This window comes from Terrapene carolina, unplaced genomic scaffold, assembly GCF_002925995.2.
Source record: "Terrapene carolina triunguis isolate 2854851 unplaced genomic scaffold, T_m_triunguis-2.0 Scaffold95, whole genome shotgun sequence".
Taxonomy (NCBI): Eukaryota; Metazoa; Chordata; order Testudines; family Emydidae; genus Terrapene; species Terrapene triunguis.
In genome coordinates this window covers 26100841-26119725 of record NW_020664446.1, presented here as the reverse complement: position 1 = coordinate 26119725, position 18885 = coordinate 26100841, and the positions used below count along the sequence as shown (strand labels likewise).

General features: G+C 40.7%; 1 protein-coding gene and 1 non-coding gene across 2 annotated transcripts in view; one reads left to right on the top strand and one right to left on the bottom strand.

The window, feature by feature from the left end:
• TCERG1L (transcription elongation regulator 1 like) overlaps positions 1-18885 on the top strand; it is a 218544-nt gene that overhangs the window by 69116 nt on the left and 130543 nt on the right. The gene's annotated exons all lie outside the window — the stretch shown is intronic.
• LOC112116015 lies at positions 3913-4080 on the bottom strand. Its single transcript, XR_002908873.1, has one exon. It is a non-coding gene; the product is annotated as a U1 spliceosomal RNA (small nuclear RNA).

Below are 18885 nucleotides of genomic sequence, written 5' to 3'. Positions count from 1 at the left end.
GACCAGATGCTAAACCATCTCTCAAAGCACAAGGCAAATCTGCTCCATATTCACAGTGCTGGTTTAAATTCTTCAGTGCTATCATGTATGCACTGATAGACTCTGCAGGATGCTGTTTTCCTTATGTTCTGTTATGACAGTGGGTTTTGGAGACAAATGTCTTTGGAAAATAGCTATAATCTCTGTATGACTCTTCTTCTCTTTTGGCTTTAATTATGCTCTGAGTGTATGTACCAGTCCCTAAGGTTTACTCCATGTAAGGCTGAAAATGGATGCTACCTGTGTCATCTGTTACAGTACTTGAAAAAAGAAACTAATGTAGTCTTTCAATATGAGATTCTCAGTCATCACAGGAATACATGCAGGTAATGAACCCAGCTATTTTGGGGTGGAAGATCAAGGAGGTCTATGGGCAAGGGGAAATTGGACACAGCCCTAAGGTAATGGGGAGCAGGATGGAGGCAGGCTTTGGAGCCTGTTGAGTGGGAGGAAGAAAACTGCTGTGGGTTTTGACGCTTGCATAGGGGGAAGGAGAAGGATGTGGGTAGGCCTTTGGAGCATGCCCAGGTGGGGGGAGGCAGGAAGGAAGACTAGTGACAATGGACTGTTATGGAGCAGTGTGGAATCAGGTTTGGGAGGAGAAAGGGGAAAAGCGACTGGAAAGGCTGAGGGAAGTGGAGATGGGGGGTTCTGGGTAGGGCCAGGTGGGAAGGGAATGGGTTCAGTGAGGAAAACGGTGTCAAGCACAGGACAGTGAGGGAAAACTGGTATTTGTTTCAGCAGAATGAGTTCCACACACACACAAAAATGGTGTTCAGGAAGCTCTTCTGCTAAGAGTGAAAGAATCAGACCACAAACTGACAAGATGTATTTTTTTTTATTTTAAATCTCCTGATTTTTAAGCCAATGCTGTGATGCTTTTGGGAGTGGGGATCTGCCAAATGGGTTTTAAAATAGTGAGGCTGGAATTGTCCCAAGGTCCAGTGATATCTTTAGAACTGAATAGGAGTGTTTATGCAATAGTTAGTAGACAGACCAAAATCAGTAAGCCAGATCATTTAGCCAGATCCTTTAAATACATCCTTATGGCCAAATATGACTTTGTTAGGCTTTATTTACAGAACTAGCTGCAAATTGGAATAACTATAAATGTGTACATCCCTGTAACTTGCAATATTTATAGACACACCATTAAGAGGAGCTCTATTAATATATTCACAATACCTTACAACTGTGTATCAATCTCCCAAGAATTTAAAAGCTAAATTAGACACAACACTGCATAACGTGATAATAAATAGCGGGTGGGGAAGTGAATAGAAGAGGGATGCAACAATGTGTTTATACCTAGCTCAATGGGGCCCTAGTTCATGACTAGGACTCCTACTTACTATGGTAATATAAATAATACATAATAATAGTTGATTGTTAGGAATGCATTAGGCTTGTTCCTCATGAGGCCAATGGAATTAAGTGTGGGATGGGAGTCAATGATGGAAGATTGACCTGAAGGGCAAGAGTGAGACTCTGGGATATGCAGGTTTATGGGGATCCTTCCATCCATCCTGAGGGTCTTTTATTCCAACAGCAAGTGGTAGATTTATTTTAGATTGATCTAATAATACTTGTGTTTAAGTACACATGCATTCTTCATAATTCTTCCTGCAAGTCTGAGCATTTGTAAAGAATGGGCAAAATATATTTCAGTGTTTTGCTTCACAGTTTCATCAAGGTTTTTTATTTCCTATTTTCATTTTGAGACTGATTGATTAATGGAGAACGAAGAGATACTGACTAGAAATGCGATTTCATTTGAAGTTCAGTCCTGCTGTTTGATGGACCAGTTTATAGAATTATGGAAATGTAGGGCAGAAGGCACATCAAGAGGTTAGCTAGTCCATCCCCCACGCTGAGGCAGGATTGTTGTATTTTAGCATCTTTAATACTGTGTGTGTGCCCCTCATACTTTGTAGCAATTTCATTTGCATTACAGAAATTGACATAAATGGATGGAAAGAACTGGTGAGGGTCAGGAGGTTTAGACAGTCTTCTGAAGCAACTCTCCATTAACAACCAGATTCTGTGTTTGGATATATACTGCACAGTGATTGCTATTAAAACTTTTACACATTGCCTTTTACTTTGGTATTTACAATAATATTGTGATTATTGAAGCCACTTTACCATAATTAAAGATTTTAATGACAACCACTGTATATTATTCTGTGATTAGCAAGCTACCATGTGCCTGTTGATATATATGAGAGTGAGGGTCAAGGAAGTAGAAAAACAGCCTCTAAGTTAGGTATCCCCAGTCTGCTAAGATCTGTAAAGACAAATAAGTGGATCACAAATATGTGGATCTGGACATTAGTGTAGAGCAGAGAGCGCCTGTGTAATAGCCTGTCTTGTCTCATTGCTGTCTTGTCCAGTAGTCAGTCCCAAGCAGAGCTCATGCTATTGATGCCTTCCATTGCCAATGCAGATATTTATAGTTTGAAGTTCAAAGTTGGTTTTGTTTCACAATTTATTTGAGTGTTTATTTTCTCTCAATCCTCATAACTGTAGCATTTTTAAAGGTATTGTGCATTCTTAAAATATCTGGTTCTGAGATCTTGCAATAAACAATAAAAATGTCCTGGATAATGTAACTCTTGTGCATAGTAATTAACACAAGTTCTCACAGGATTTTGTGGACATTTTGCTTTTCTCCCTTCCATGTCTGGCACTGAAGCTTGTGGTTTAGGACTACCTGAGTTCTGTGCTTAGGTTTCAGATCATATAAAGTTAAAACACAGTATTAGCAATAAGGCAAAATTGTCAAACAAGCTCATTCGCACACTCAACCTCCCAAAAAGCAACATTATAATGCACATGCATTTTGACCAGCAGCAGACTTATGCACTGTCTCCTTTGACCTACAGATCTTTCTTGGAACAATTTGTGTGGTGATGATAAAGTCTCCTATGGATTCTTCTGTTTAGGACAGGCCAGAGATGGAGATAGGAGTTCTTGGCCACTGGATCTGCCTATGCTGCAGCTAAATTGCCAGGTTGGAATTGCACCCCCATAGCCTCCCTATGGCTATGAATTGAATTCCATCTCCCTCCATCCACTTCTTATTTCCCACTATTCCCAATAAAGACATAGCTTACTCAAGCTTTCCACAATGAGCAGTGAGTTTCCCCTGCATTTAGCTGGCTATTTCTCTAGCTGTGAATTTGGGGTTTGGTTTCTTGGTGATCCTGTTAGATACTAAGAAATGAACTGAATGTATTTATTTTTAAACACATGCTGCTGTAGTTCAAATGGAAAGACTGTATTCTCCACCTGCCTAATTCCTTTATAAGGATCCCCCCCCTTTTTTTTTCCAGCAAACTCAGTTACAGTAGAGACAAATAGTTTAAAATCTTAAAGTATAAGGATTAAGGAAAATTTATGAAACATTTAACATTAATATAGCTCCTCTGTATGGAGGGTCCACATGAAAACTTAGTAGAGAGAAATCATTAATTGTAGCAGTGTCTTTGATGTAAATCATCATAATACTTAATATGTCACTCTAGGCATGATATCAGCACAGAAACATTGATCACAGAAGTGCTGGTGCCAGGTCTGTGGTGCCCAGGCACCACAGGCCCATAGAACTTGCTGCCCATGCCTGTACCTTCATACTAGGATCCATCTAGAAACTTCTGCTTTCAGATGCCACTGCCTGTGTTTTATTTTGAAACTTTTTATTGCATAATGTTTCAGTCATACTTATATTCTGTCAAACCAGTACATTAATAAAATAATAATTAAAAAATAATATATGGAGATATCCCTATCTCATAGAACTGGAAGGGACCTTGAAAGGTCATTGAGTTCAGCCCTGTGCCTTCACTAGCAGGACCAAGTACTGACTTTTGCTGCAGATCTCTAAGTGGCCTTCTCAAGGATTAAACTCACAACCCTGGGTTTAGCAAGCCAATGCTCAAACCACTGAGCTATCTCTCCCGCCCCCTAAGTGCAATGGATAAGCCTCACCCTGGGAAAACCACCTTTGTGATCATGGTATCTCCCCTGCTAGGTAAGTATAACCTCATTATAAAAAGGAAGCATAAGCATGAGTCTCTGGTGGTCTGCATCTTGTGTAGTCATTTACGCTATACAAAATTGGTGCACAGCTGATATAAAATGCTGTTATTTTCACTTGCTAGTGTTATACACCCAGTTTGCACTTGTGTTAATGAATATACAAGGTGCAGGGCAATGGAAAAATCAGACCCTGTATAGTTCCAACAACTTGCTAAATATGAAGCCTTACCAAAAAAGTCAAGTGTCTACTTTTGTTGAAAATATATTTTCAGTGGCAGAAATGATCAGGAGAAAATATAATGGAAAAATATACAGAGTTAGATTTCTATAGGTGAGAAGTACCCGATGGCATTATTTTCAGTGTGGGTCAAACTTAGGTCTTATCTCAGTTGTGTCCCAATGTCCCTTTTAAGATTTGAGTTGAAAATACCTTATTTGTACTAAATGAGATAATGAAATCATATTCTATATACTTCACTTAAAATCAATTGTCTTCTTAAATATCATATTCAATAAAAGTTACATATCCTAGAGTAGATTTATAATTTGTAATCAAAATGGTATGATCCAAACTTTTTTTTTCTAGTTTAATTTTGGGTATAAAAACTGTCATCACATTAACCTGTGCTGAATGGAAAAGATAAATAGTTAGACAGTTGGGAATGCCTCTTTACTGGCAATTTAGTTTGGTTGGAAATAATAGAATAGTAATTGTGAATGTTAAAATGCACATTAGCAATAACTGACATTTTGGCCACCTTCTCTTTTTTTGATAGCACACTGTCCATTTTAGAACCTCCTGAGATGTCAAATTTCAGGGGTCACTCACCAGAGCCAGGAGGCAGATTTTGATCCCCTTACTAACGTTGGGTAGTATCTCTGATAAATCACACTGACGTTCAAGGGACTGCTTCCAGAATAAGGGTCTACTTGCTATGAGTAAGTGTATCCAACTCTGACTGATAGAATTTAGTTGGTCAGTATGATTGTTATTTCTCTCAAATCCCTTAGAGCCCCACAAAGTAAATAAGACTGATTAAGGCCTTTCTGTGAGCTTGCTGCAGGGGCTCTCATTGGAAGGTAGGACTAGTTAAAGGGGGAAAGTAAGGCCAAGATTTCCAAAAAAAGTGTCCTAAATTTAGGCTTCTGAATCTTAATTTAGGGCTAATCTACACTAGAAGCACAACATCAGCGCAGCTGTACCGTGTCTGATGAAGACCCTTTATGCCGATAGGAGACCTCTCTCCCGTCAGCATCATAAATCCACTTCCATGAAAGGCAGTAGCTAGGTCGGCAGGAGAAGCTCTCCAGCCGACATACTGCTGTCCACACCGGCATTTAGGTTGGTATAAATTATATTGCTAAAGGGGGCGTCTTATTCACATCCCTGAGCGATGTAAGTTATACCGAAGTAAGTGGTTGTATAGATCTGGCCATAGACCTCTATGTAAGTGGACTGATTTTTTTCAAAAATGCTGAGCACCCAGCAGTTCCCATAGAAGTTAACTAGAAGCACTTTTGAAAATCAATCCACTTACTTAGGAGCCTAGATCAGGATATAGGAGCCTGACTTTAGGCTCCTATATTTGAAAATTCTGACCAGGGTGTTGAATAATATGGCAAAGAATATTTCTGTGCAAGAAATGTGTACCACTTTTGTCATGTGTCACTCGTAAAGAATCCCAGAAATAGCTGCATTCTTCTAACACTGAAGAACTTGATTAGTAATTAGGGAAGCAATATTATCCAATAAGTTATTCTGCCTCAATAGAACCTTCCCCAAACCCTCCTGCCTGGCATCTTGTTACAGATTTAAATAAACAGAACATGTATCCTCACAGCCATTTAGCTGTCTGTGTTATGTGCAAGTGCAAATGTTGTATTTTGATATGCAGTATTTGTGTGACTATTAAATGTGGAAAGATGCACTCTGGAGGAATAGCTAATTACAACTCCCCTTTTCTGATGATGACTCAACCTTCTGCAGGGAGAAAGTGAGTTTTCTTTTTTCCCTCACTTAGGGAATTATTGTATCTAAAGAATACTTTAGAATGCTTAAATAAAGAAATCAAGTACAGTGAACACTGCAGAGGGCTATGAGCACTGAAATTGTTGAGGGACTTTGTTGTGCATGTATTGTTTAAGCAGGGAAAGGAGAGGTTTCTTTATTAATTTCAGAATTTACTGTGGTTAGAAGCATCCAATGGCTGATGCTGAGCTTGCAATGACTTGGAAGGTACTAAGAAGTCCTATGATGCCTATAGTTTTTTTCACATTTAGTGTTAAAGAATGTTTACCATAGTTTTTTAGGGAGATTAGGAGGCATGTTGCATCTACCACAGCAAAACCCACCTTCTCATTCACTTAACAAAAAATATACAAATTATAGTCTCATGACAGTTTCAACACTCCTAGGTCAGCAGGGAATTTCCCTTTGAAATTGTGTGTAATAAGGTCCCACACTCCAGCAGGAGATCTTAAATTCACAGACAAAACTTATCCTATGAAATTAGTTCATTTACATGGGGAAAAATGAGTTGGAAGTCAGGAATGAAATAAATAAATACCTGACAAGTACAGCATTGAGGGAGTTCAGATACAACACCTGTGTCTGATCCTTGACACCTGGTTCCTGTGCAGCTGCTGCTATTAATAAATGTGTGTATAGCAGCATAGATGTGCATGGTACTTTCCAAAGAGACTGAATATTTAGTCCCTTCATCCAAGGCACATAGATGCAGGCTGCATATGGCATGATTTATCATGACACAAAAAGAGATCTACTATCCGGGAAGGTGAGAGATTGGAAAACAGAACAAGAAGGTGAGGATGCTTGTTTTGTATAATATGCGTCACATCATTCCTCTCCTGCTCCCAGCTCCCTTTATTTTGTATAATAACTTCTTCGAGTTTGCCATAGGGGAGTGGCTGACAAAATCATTCCAACAATAATTATTTCCCCTATGCCAACCTCTAACTAGCTATTGTATATTTAAAAAAAAAAAAATGGGGGGGGGGCACATGATACTTGACTCATTGCCCTGATACCAGACATATGATGCCTGAGAATGTCCTGATATGGACACAGCACTACTGTCATTGGGGGCCCTTAGTCACTAAAAGTGCCATTGAACTACCCGTCTGCATTTAGCTAACAATGAGTCAATTTTCACAGGATTTTTACATTTAAGCAGTGTTCAGCAATTCCATGCACATTTTTTGTACCGCCCTACAACTATTCTGCTTTCCTGAAGGCTTCTGTGCTTTTGTTTCATTGAAATCTCTCAACATAAACTTTGAGATTTAAAGCAATGAAGGGGGTGATATTATCTTGACTAGGGTCAAGGGTTTACTAGTGATTAGAATATTATTTGGACTTGGCTCTCATTCATAATTCACTGTGAATTATTTAAGAATGATGCTGACTCATAGCTTGCCATTTTTTTGAAATTCTAAATTACTTTTAATTTTAATTTTAAGTGAACTAGTACTAGCTACACACAACAAAGTGAAAATCATAAACTAACCACTTTTTTTTTTTTTTTTTGTGGTTTTTAGAGAGGGGGGGTCAATTTATCACTCATCATATTCCTTTTCTATCACACCTCATGTATTCCCTACTTGAAGGTACCAAACTGTGATACAGATTAGATTTAAATCAGAGTTTCTTAGGCAACAAAATGTAGCAGGAAAATATAAAAAAGCTCCAGGGGTTTTCTTTTGAATGAGCACAACAACATGACAGCTTTGGTTCATAGATTATTAGAGACAGGTTAGGCCTAAAGTGGAAGATTTACCCTGGTATCCCTGAATTGTACCTGTTAGCTATTAAGGCGCTGATTCTGCTAACCTTACTGACATGCATTAAAATGAATAGGACTACTACTGGGTGAATACCATTCCACATGAATAACAGTGGCTAAATCAGAGCTTTAGTGAACAGATCCATGTAGCACTCTCAAAAGCATGTGTAGAATATTTGGTGGTACTCAGTCTTATTACTCAAAATGCCACAATTAAATGCCATACACTTCCTTCTGATGTATGTAAGAGAGGGAAGTAAATGTGTGGGGAAAGTGTATTCAAAGAACTACGTGCAGAAGAGAGGCATCCCCCATGGCGCAGCTTCCCTTTTGCAACACAAAGCATGCCAGCTCATTTCTGTGCTGCTGGAGAGCATGGACAAGCACAGTGGGTTCAAGAGGAGAAAGGCAGAGGCATGGAAGTGCTGCTCCTCATGGCATGTTCCCTTCCTGGCTGGATTTAGTTACACATGAAAAACACCTTAAAATTAGAGCTGTATTAGCTTTCACTATGTGCTCTGTGAACCAGGAGGTTACAGGAGAATAGATGGGAGCAACCAACCTTGCTGGTAGTACGGGGAATTCCAAAAAGAGTTTTATGACAAAATCTCTTGGGGTTGAGTAGCTCATAGTTGTGGATCTCAGCAGTCCCTGAGAACTGACAATTACATTCCCGGCCATTGCACTCTGCCACTAGTTCTGTACTGAAGAGTTTAGGAATAAGTGGAGTGTGGAGGCAACAAAGATTGTGGATTTTAGTAATTGAGCCCGCCGTTTCAGTTTGTTTTTTAGGCAAAAACGGGGGAAAGAGATGGGGTCTGTGATCTCTTTTCAACCTGAGCAGCCTGTGGTGTTCCTGTAGGGAGCAGAAACTGGTAACAGGTATTTCTTAGATGCAGTTTTGTTTATTTACAAATACTGTACAAAGTCCTGTGTCTCTGAACTGAGAAGGGATCAAATAGCAGGAAACAACTTCTTTTGCTCACAGCACCAAGCACACTCTTTTCAGCCTGCACTCCTGACCCAAAAACCTTTTCCCAAGTTTCTTCCAGGGTCAGCTACTATACCAGCTGCTTCTTCAGGCTCTTTCTCTTTCTCAGGGCTGGTCTACACTAGAAAACTAGATCAACCCAACTGTCTCACTCGGGGTATCAAAAATACACCCAAGTGACATAATTAAGATGACCTAGCCGACGCGGGCTAGTCTTCACTGGCAATGTTAAAGCGCTGCCCAACATGGCTTGTGTAGTCGCAGCACAGCGAAAAACCCACCTCCACGAGGGGCATAGCTCCCAGTGCTGGGAGCCTGGCTCCCTGCACTGGTGCACTGTCTACACTGGCACTTTACAGCACTGAAACTTGCTGCACTCTGGTTTTTTCATACCCCTGAGCAAGAAAGTTGCAGCGCTCTAAAGTGCCAGTGTAGACAAGCCCGCAGACAGTACTAGATTGATGGAAAAAGCACTACAGCTGAATGGCTGTAGCATTTCAAGTGTAGCCAAGCCCTTAGTCTTTTCCAGTTTTCACCCTATCCCCACATACCTACCTGGTTACAAATTCCAGCTGAACCCTCCACCCACCTGATGCTAGTTTATGGGCAGACTTTAGTAGGCTTTGTTTTAGGTGTGCCCCTTAACTGTCTCTTACAACTGTGCTAAATGAGTGACTAATTCACACCTCAGTTTGAAAGAGATTTTAACCCAAGCCATAACAGGGTTTCACCTAGCTCATAACACCCCACCCTCACCCTCAGCTTTTCTCATCATCCTCATAAGGCCTAAAATGGTGACACACAATAACCCTTACTGAAAAGAAATAATCTATTGCATTACAATTGATACAAGCCTAACTCTTTATAGTAGCGGAGGGCAACTTGCAGCCCACGGGCTGCACACGGCCTGTCAGGGTAATCTGCTGGTGGGCCACGAGACAGCTTGTTTACATTGATTGTCTGCAGGCATAGCCGCCCGCAGCTCCCAGAGGCCGTAGTTTGACGTTTCCGGCCAATGGGAGCTGCGGGAAGCAGCGGCCAGAACGTCCCTCCGGCCCGCACCACTTCCTGAAGCTCCCATTGGCCAGGAACGGCAAACTGCAGGCACTGGGATCTGCGGGTGGCCGTGCCTGCCTACAATCAAACTGTCTCGCGGCCTGCCAGTGGATTACCCCGACGGGCCGAATGTGGCCTGTGGGCCACAGGTTGCCCAACACTACTTTACAGTGTCTTTCTTTCAGGACAGTTTGACATCACCGATAAAAAAGAATTTTATTCCCATGCAAATCTCTTTTTGGGCTTTTCTTTCCATGGATTTCTTTTCATCTACCAGGGAAGGATCCCCTTTCACTCACAACGGCTATTGGTTCCTTGGAATTTCCTGGCTGAGACAGACTCTGCCCATTCTATTCACACATCAGTTTGAAAGTGGTTTTAACTCAAGACAACATTTTATCAAGTTCATAAAAGTTGTAAATGAATAGTATATATGTTTTGAGAGTCACTCTTGTGTACCTTTAAGAGGGCCCCCAATGTATGTCTACAGAAAGAGCAGGTACCAGCTGCTTCATAGGGAAAACTCTATTAGGCTTTGTTGTAAGTGTGACCCTTTAACTATCTCTTACAACGGTTTTAAATCTTATTCTATTAATCTGACACAAACAGCCACACCAAACAGAGCACCTCAGGGCTGGTCTACATTGAAAATTTACATTGGCATAAATACATCCCTTAGGGGTGTGAGAAATCCACACCTCCAAAAGCCATAGATATGCCAACTTAACCCCCAGTGTAGACCATGCTAGGTAAGCAGAAAACTTCTTCCTTTGAGCTAGCTACTACCTCTCGGGGAGGTGGATTAACTACAGTGATGGGAGAACACCTCCCATCGCTGAAGTGAACGGCTACCCTGAAGCACTGCAGTGGTGCTGCTGCAGCTTTTTAAGTGTAGACATAGCTTTGATACAATGTTTCCATTTGAGATTCCATCAAATGCCTAAATCTGAGGGTTATTTACCTCAAAGGTGCCTAATCACTATAATTAATGCTGATATTTTAATGTTACTGGCTCTTAATTCTAAACATATTTTACCCCAGCTAACACACATTAACTCTGCTTTATCTGGATTGACTTTTGCCAAAGGACTCTCAACCTGGCTCCAGTCTCAGCTGGTTATAGAATCCTAGACAAAATAATGGAATAGCTGATATGGGACCTGATTAATAAAGAGGAAAATACAATTAATGCCCATAAACATAGCTTTTTATGGAAAATAATCCAGTCAAATTAATTTGATATTTTTTGATGATTGAGTGTATAAGTTTGGTTGATAAAGGTAATAATGTTGATGTAATATACTTAGATTTCTGTAAGGTCTTTGACTTGGTACCGCATGACATTTTGATTAAAAAATTAGGATGACACAAATTAAATTGATTAAAAACTGGTTAACTGACAGATCTCAAAATATAATTGTAAATGGGGAATCATCTTCAAGTGGGTGTATTTTTATTTGGGTCTCACGAGGATCAGTTCCTGGCACCACACTATTTAACATTTTTATAAGTGCTATGGAAGAAAACATAAAATCATCACTAATAAGGTTTGCAAATGACACAAAGATTGTAGGAGTGGTACATGAGAAGGACGGATCACTGATACATAGCAAACTTGGATTGTTTGGTAAGCTGGGTTCATGCAAACAATGTGTTTCAATATGGCCAAATGCAAAGTTATACATGTAGAGACTGTCCTGGGAAGCAGTGATTCTGAAAGACTTGGGATCCGGTAGATAATCAGCTGAACATGAGTTCACAATGTAACACTGTGTCCAAAGGGACTAATGCGATCCGTGGATGTATAAACAGGAGAATATTGAGTAGGAGGGGGGAGGTTATTTTACCTCTGTATTTTGCACTGGCGCAACCAGTACTGGAATACTGTGTCCAGTTCTGATGTAAAAAATTCAAGAAGGATGTTAATAAATTGGAGAAAGCTCAGAGAAGAGCCACGAGAATGATTAAAGAAGTGGAAAATATGTCTTATATTGATAGACCCAAGGAGCTCAATCTGTTTAGCTTAACAAAAAGAAGGGTAAGGGGTTATATGATCACAAACTATAAGTACTTACATGAAGAATAGAAATTTGATAATGGGCTCTTTATTCTAGCAGAAAAAGGCATAACAAGATCCAATGGCTGGAAGTTGACGATAGGCATATTTGGACTGGAAATAAAACACAAAATTTTAACAGCAATAGTAATTAACTATTGGACCAATTTATTAAGGGTTGTGGTGGTTCTCTATAGCTGGCAATTTTTAGATCAAGATTCAATAATTTTTTTTTTTAAAGAGATACTCTAATTCAAAATGAATTATTTTGGGTAAGTTCTATAACCTGTGTTATACAGGAGGTAGACTAGATTATCATATTTGTCCTTTCTGGCTTTATAATCTATGAATCCATAAAATTACTAGACTGCACTATCTAGGTCCAATGTGCATACTGAAGGCATCTTGTGATGTCTCAATTAGACTCTTCCTTTTTGGATGATAAAGTCCAACTTTCAGGCCATACCTAGGAATTCCTGAAGCAATTCCAGAACCTTAGTGAGTGACTCTGGCTGAGTATCAAGCAAAGAAGATGATTTAACCTCCCCTTCCCAGCATGGTTTTGTTTCTATAGAGACTAACAATCCCATTCAAATCCAAGTAATTGTTGAAATTTTCATTCTGATTTGCAGATACAAACAGAATAGAAGCAAGGCTTTGTAATACAACTGGACAAAAAACTGTTTGATCCCTACAGGTACCACTTTATTCCCCAATATTACTATGATTTTACTCTCACCACAGGACTGGATAAAATAAGGATAAAAGAGAACCAAACCTTCACCACTCCCATAAGATATACATGAATCAAACCTTTGTTGAAAGTTTTTTAAAAATCAGAATAATTTGTTTCCCATTTTATATTGTCATGCACCTCTTCACTTCTTGCTTATAGCCTCTGTTGATAGAAATTTCTAACTCTTTGAGGCCAGGGACTGTCTTATGTGTTTGTATGAGCTGAAGTACAGTACACCCCAGCATGATTGTGGGCTTTAGGTGCCACTGCAATATAAATATTAAATAATAATAATTTCTAGTCCACATTGTAGATTTGTAAGGACGTTTATCCAAACCAAACAACTTCCAGATCTGTTCAGCTGTGCCCATTGTTACAAAGCTGCCAGTAACTTCCGAGGTAACTCAAAGCACTGAGTGGAAAGCTTTACTGACCATTCTGGCCCTGCATGCCTATGCAGCACTTACTGAACATCCATAGCCGGTTCAGTGTACATTGTGAAAAGGATTTTCTGGAAGAACTTTGGGCCTTGTCTAGGAGAGTACCACTAGGAAATATCAGACACGTAATTCATCACCAGTGCAGGACCATTTAATATATGGAGATATACCTATCTCATAGAGCTGGAAGGGACCCCGAAGGGTCATTGAGTTCAGCCCCCTGCCTTCACTAGCAGGGAACTGGGGCAAAATCAATACTTGGTCCTACGTGACCCCCTCAAAGATTGAACTCACAACGCTGGGTTTAGCAGACTAATGTTCAAACCACTGAGCTATCCCCCCCTGCGTTAGTGGTAGTAGTGGTGGAAGTTGTGATATAGACAGAACTCAAGATTTTTACCACTGTGTCATCTAACCCAGTGAATTATGGGTCCAAATTTTGCCACTTTAAATGCAGCTTTAGTAATTTTGAAATTCTTGTCAATTGCACACATTTCTAGAATCACCCACCGCTCAGAGAATCTTAATTGTATGAGTAAGAAAAAGTCTTATATAACTGTATCTTCTCATTTACAGAAGATGAAGTGATTAAATCGCTCACATTTTAGTATGATTTTCAGTTATGGGAATGGAAAAAAACATTGCTTTTCATCATATGAAGAGATGTACATAATTTGTACAGGAAAAATGATGTGCTACCATATTCAAAAACATCAAAAGAAGTGTCATGTTCACACAAATGACTTAGCATGAGGCATACTGTTCTTGCAAAGAGCTGGCATTTCCTCAATAGTACAGCTGCTTTGGTAGATGGCAGTTAGTAGAATACATGTAATAAGCAATGACATTGACAAAAGAAGGTACTTACGTTTAATGCCACTCATTTACTCTGTGCCAGTTTCAGATGCTAAGAGTCGCCTAGCAAATGAATGTGTGGTGTATGAAAATACCAGTGTTGTTGAGAAAGAATTAGAATTTACACTATGTCAAAAATGAATGTGAAATGAATATCTATAATAGTGTTAAGGATGGACAGAGTTTAACGATAATTCCTGTAGTTAACTCTTTTCCTTGAAACCTGGTATCATGTCTCTTTCACAGCTGTCTAAACAAAGAAATAAAAGGATGATCACTGTTGCCTCCTGTAGTTAATGTGCCCTAAGTAAGAAAGGCTAGTCACATACAGGCCAAAATCTCTGCTGGTGTAAATTGGCATTGGAACCTATCTTTTTAAGCTCTAACCCTGATGAAGCTGCCTTGGTTACATAATATATTATGTAAAAATATTCTTCATCTGATTTTTTTGTATGCTAGTCTGGATAATGCAGCATAAGGGAGATCAGGTTAAAAGTTCAGGAACTGGGGAAAATGTTACTTCCTTTTTTTCTGTGTTTGTATAAATCCTAAACAAGGAAGTTTGCGAGATCCTATTTATAGTCTTTCCCTACTTTGTATTTGAAGTGGGGTTCACAATAGGAAGATGAGGTGTAATCTGGAAATAGCTTGTTGGACTTCCAGAGATTTTTTTCCCCCTACCTCAGTTCCCTCTTGTTTTCCCCCACTACAGGCTGAGTTTCCACCGTGTATATGACAGCAAAGGAAAGAAGGAACTTTGATTGAAATAGATAAGGATAGATGTACAAAGTCATTTTTAAGTTGTCGCCGTTAGTGCTTTGCAAAACTATTAATTCCGATGGGCAAAAACTGAGCTTTACAAACTTTTTTGATCCGAGTTAGTAAATTTAAGGCTGAAATGTAACTACTCCCACCATTAGTAAGGCAAGTTTATCACCGTTAAAAATGTGAAAATTCTATCTTCTAACCAATAATAAATCATACAGGGAGCATGTGACAATGGACTCTGGGTTTTGTAGAAAAAAGCAAAAATGCCTCAAGCTTTATACAGAAAGAGAGTGAAAAATAGTTTACTTGCTGGGTTAGCATTGTCCCACAGTGTTTCTGCATGGACCTCTGGAAGTGAATGAGGGTTTTGCATGTGAAAGGACTGGGAAATTGACCTTTACTAGGTAAAAAGTGTATTTTATCTGTACTAAATAAATCCACATTATTTAAATACTAGGGAAAACAAAGCAGTTTTAGTTTCAATCCATTCTAACTGTTCAAGGTAAATCCTCTGCTCCCACCTAGGGTACACCTTGACCAGCTAACATAGGTTAAAACTATAGTTGCCTTGTCTTTACTATGATTATAAATAATGAGTTAGTTATCATGAGTTAGCTTAAGCTGGGTTAAAAATACAGCTTTTTCCTAGGCCTTGTCTACACTATAGAGTTTTGTCGACAAAAGGCAGCTTCTGTCAATAAAACAGTGAATGCGTACACACTGAAATGAGACTTTTGGTGGCAAAAATGTCCTGTTTTGGTGACAAAATAAAGCCACCCTGATGAGAGACGTAAGGGTGAGGATGAAGTTGTTGATGAAGAAGTGGAGTTAGACGAAGATGTGCAGCTCCCAGTGGGGTCTCCCAGTGGGGCAGGAAGCCAGGAACTGTTCTCCACTCCAGAGGTGTCTAGCCAGTCTCATCAGCCGCTCTCTGGGGAGCAAGAAGCAGGAAATACGACGCCTGGTAAGTGGCTGTGGTTTGTGTAGTGCAGAGGTGGATTCAGGGTATAGAAAGGTAGAAGGCTGGCTGTGTTTCTGTGAGGTGGACATCTCCCTGTGTAGCTAATCAGTACGGCGGAACAGGGTGTTGATGCATGCTAAGATCTCATGAGAATCCTTCAGAGAGATCTCTAGGAAAGTTTCCTCGAGGTACTCTGCAATCCTCTGCCATAGGTTCCTTGGCAGAGCTGCTTTGTTCCTTCCCCCAGTGTAGGAAATTTCCCCGCACCATTTGGCAATCACTTGTGCAGGGACCAAAGTGGCACACAGGTGAGCAGCATAGGGAGCAGGGAAGAAACCACAAGCATGTAGTAGATGTACCTTCACTTCTCTGCTTACCGTCAGCAGTGAGATATCTTCCACAGGTGTGGGTCATTATAGCAAAGTGTGGGAGAATTTTAGAATTTTTTCCCCAGTTGGCTGCACCACAACCCTTGCAGAATGCTCTTTTCCCCATGTAGAGCGCTCCTCCCTCTCCCCAGCCAACATTCACCATGCTTTGAGTGTTCGCCGAGATGTGTGCTTGCCAAGGATCAGTGAGAAAGGGATTGTTATGTTACCAGAGGTGCATTTTACTGAAATGTTTCAATACCATGCGTGTACTTAACAATCATTCTTCTCGTGCATTGTTCCTTGTGCTTCGGCAGATGTGGCCTTTAGGAACACCCCAGACATACTGGCCGAGCAGCTCCGCCAGATAAGAAAGCGCTCAAGATAGAGCAAAGAAGACATGTTCTGGGAGGTACTACACTTCTTCAATACAGAGAAAAGGGAACACAAGAAGTGAAGGGAAGCTGAAAGGCAGGACAGAAAAGAAAATCAGGAGTTTAAGGACACTACTGAGAGGATGATTAAAGTCAGGCAAGACCAAATGCAGATGCTGAAGTCCTTAATAATGCTGCAGACTGAGCAGATGCATGCCCACCCTCCCCTGCAGCAGATTCAGAACTCTTTTCCATGCCCCACACCCCAAACTCTGTCTGCACAGTCCTTTGTGCTTTCTGGGACTTCTCTGTTTCCCCTTCACTCCATCCCATTGGACAACTTTCAAAATGATAGCTGGACCTGCACACAGCTCTAAAAGTCTGCCCTTCCCTGGTATCTCCTTTCCCACCAAGGGTCTTTGTGTGGGTGCATGTTTCTTGTGCAATAAAAGCAAGGTTTTTGAACGGTAACTCATCTTTGTTTCCTACAAATTAAGATAGCAGGCACTACCAATACATACACAGGCAGTTCAATCATTTGCTTACTGGAATGTAAGGCCCCAAAAATCACCATTGCTTCCTAGGAAAACGACATGTAATGTAATATTGCAGCACCAATCACCAAGTTATATATTACTGGTTCTCATTTTCAAAGTGTTGCCTCCAAGCCTCCCTGATTCTAATTGCCCAACTCTGGGCCCCTATGATAGTCCTGATATCTTGCTGCTCAAAATCAGCAGCTAAGTGGTCTGCCTCAACACTCCACCTCGGAGCAAACCTTTCACCCTTAGCTTCACAAAGATTATGCAACGTACAACATGCAGCTATGACCATGGGAATATTTTCATCATTGCGGTCTAACGTGCCATAAAGGCATCACCAGCGTGCCTTTAATCTGCCAAAGGCACATTCCACTGTCATCTAGCACATACTCAGCCTGTTGTTGTGCCGCTCCTTACTACTGTCTTGATTTCCCATTAAGGTTTCATGAGCCATGGCTGTAAGGGGTACACTGGGTCTCCCAGGATCACTCTGGGCATTTTAAAATCCCCCACTGTAATCTTCTGGTCTAGAAAGAAAATTCCCACTTGTAGCTTTCTATACTGGCCAGTATTCTTGAAGATGTGTTCGTCATGCACCTTTCCTGACCACCCCACGTTGATGTCCGTGAAATGCCCACAGTGATCCGCAAGTGCCTGCAACACCATGGAGAAGTACCCCCTTCCTATTGATGTACTCCATTGCAAGGTGGGTCTGGTGCCAAAATAGGAATGTGTACGCCATCTATCGCCCCTCCACAGTTAGGGAAACCCATTTTTTCAAAGCCGTCTACTATTTCACACACATTTCCCAGAGTCACGGTCCTTCGTAGAAGGATGCAATTAATTGCCCTGCACACTTGCATTAACGCAGTGCCAACGGTCGACTTCCCAACTCCAAACTGATTCATGACCAACTGGTAGCAGTCTGGAGTCGCCAGCTTCCACACAGTGATTGCAACGCGCTTCTCTACCAATAGGGCATCTCTCATTCTGGTGTCCTTGTGCCATAGTGCTGGGGCAAGCTCTGCACACAGTTCCAGGAAGGTCGCTTTCTGCATCTGAAAGTTCCGTAGCCACTGCTCATCATCCCAGACCTGCACGGCAATACAATCCCACCATTCAGTGCTTATTTCCCGAGCCCAAAAGTGACAGTCCACTGTCTGCAGCTGTTCTGTGAATGCCAAACGCAATCTAAAGTTGCTCTTATCTATATTACATAGCATGTCAGGCAACTGGGAATCTTCTTCAGTTAGGAACTGCATGATTAACTGCACTGCCATCTGCGATGACTTAATGACAGTTATCAGAGCATAGGAGAGCTGGGCGGGATCCATCCTTTATTACAAACATGCCGGGGTACACAGCAAACAAAGGCCATTGAAAAATGCCATGAAAGAAAGCCAGAAGCCCATGGAATACTGGGACAGAAAACAATGCATCATGGGAAATTGAGCGTAGTCCCAAGATGCGCTGTGATCCGCTCTACCTTCCCACAAGACTTAGTGGCAGAAGGTGTCGAGCTGGACTGTAGGATAGGTACGCACAGTGCATCGCTCACACTATCGATGACAGTGCCCCAACTTTGGACATGCTTTGCCGACGGAGTGAGCAAATGTGAACATGCAATACCGATTTTTATTGTAGTCCTTTGAGTGTCAACGTGACTTTTGTCGACAAAACTCTGTAGTGTAGACAAGCCCCTAGTTGGAATTCCTTTCTTTATGTATATTTTACACAGCACTAATTACCTTTTGCAACTATTGTTCCCCATGTGTAAAGATAACCAAACAGGGAGTTTTGTAGTTCAAATAACCATAAATACTTAGAGGAATTCAGTTTATCAAAAACAAAAAAC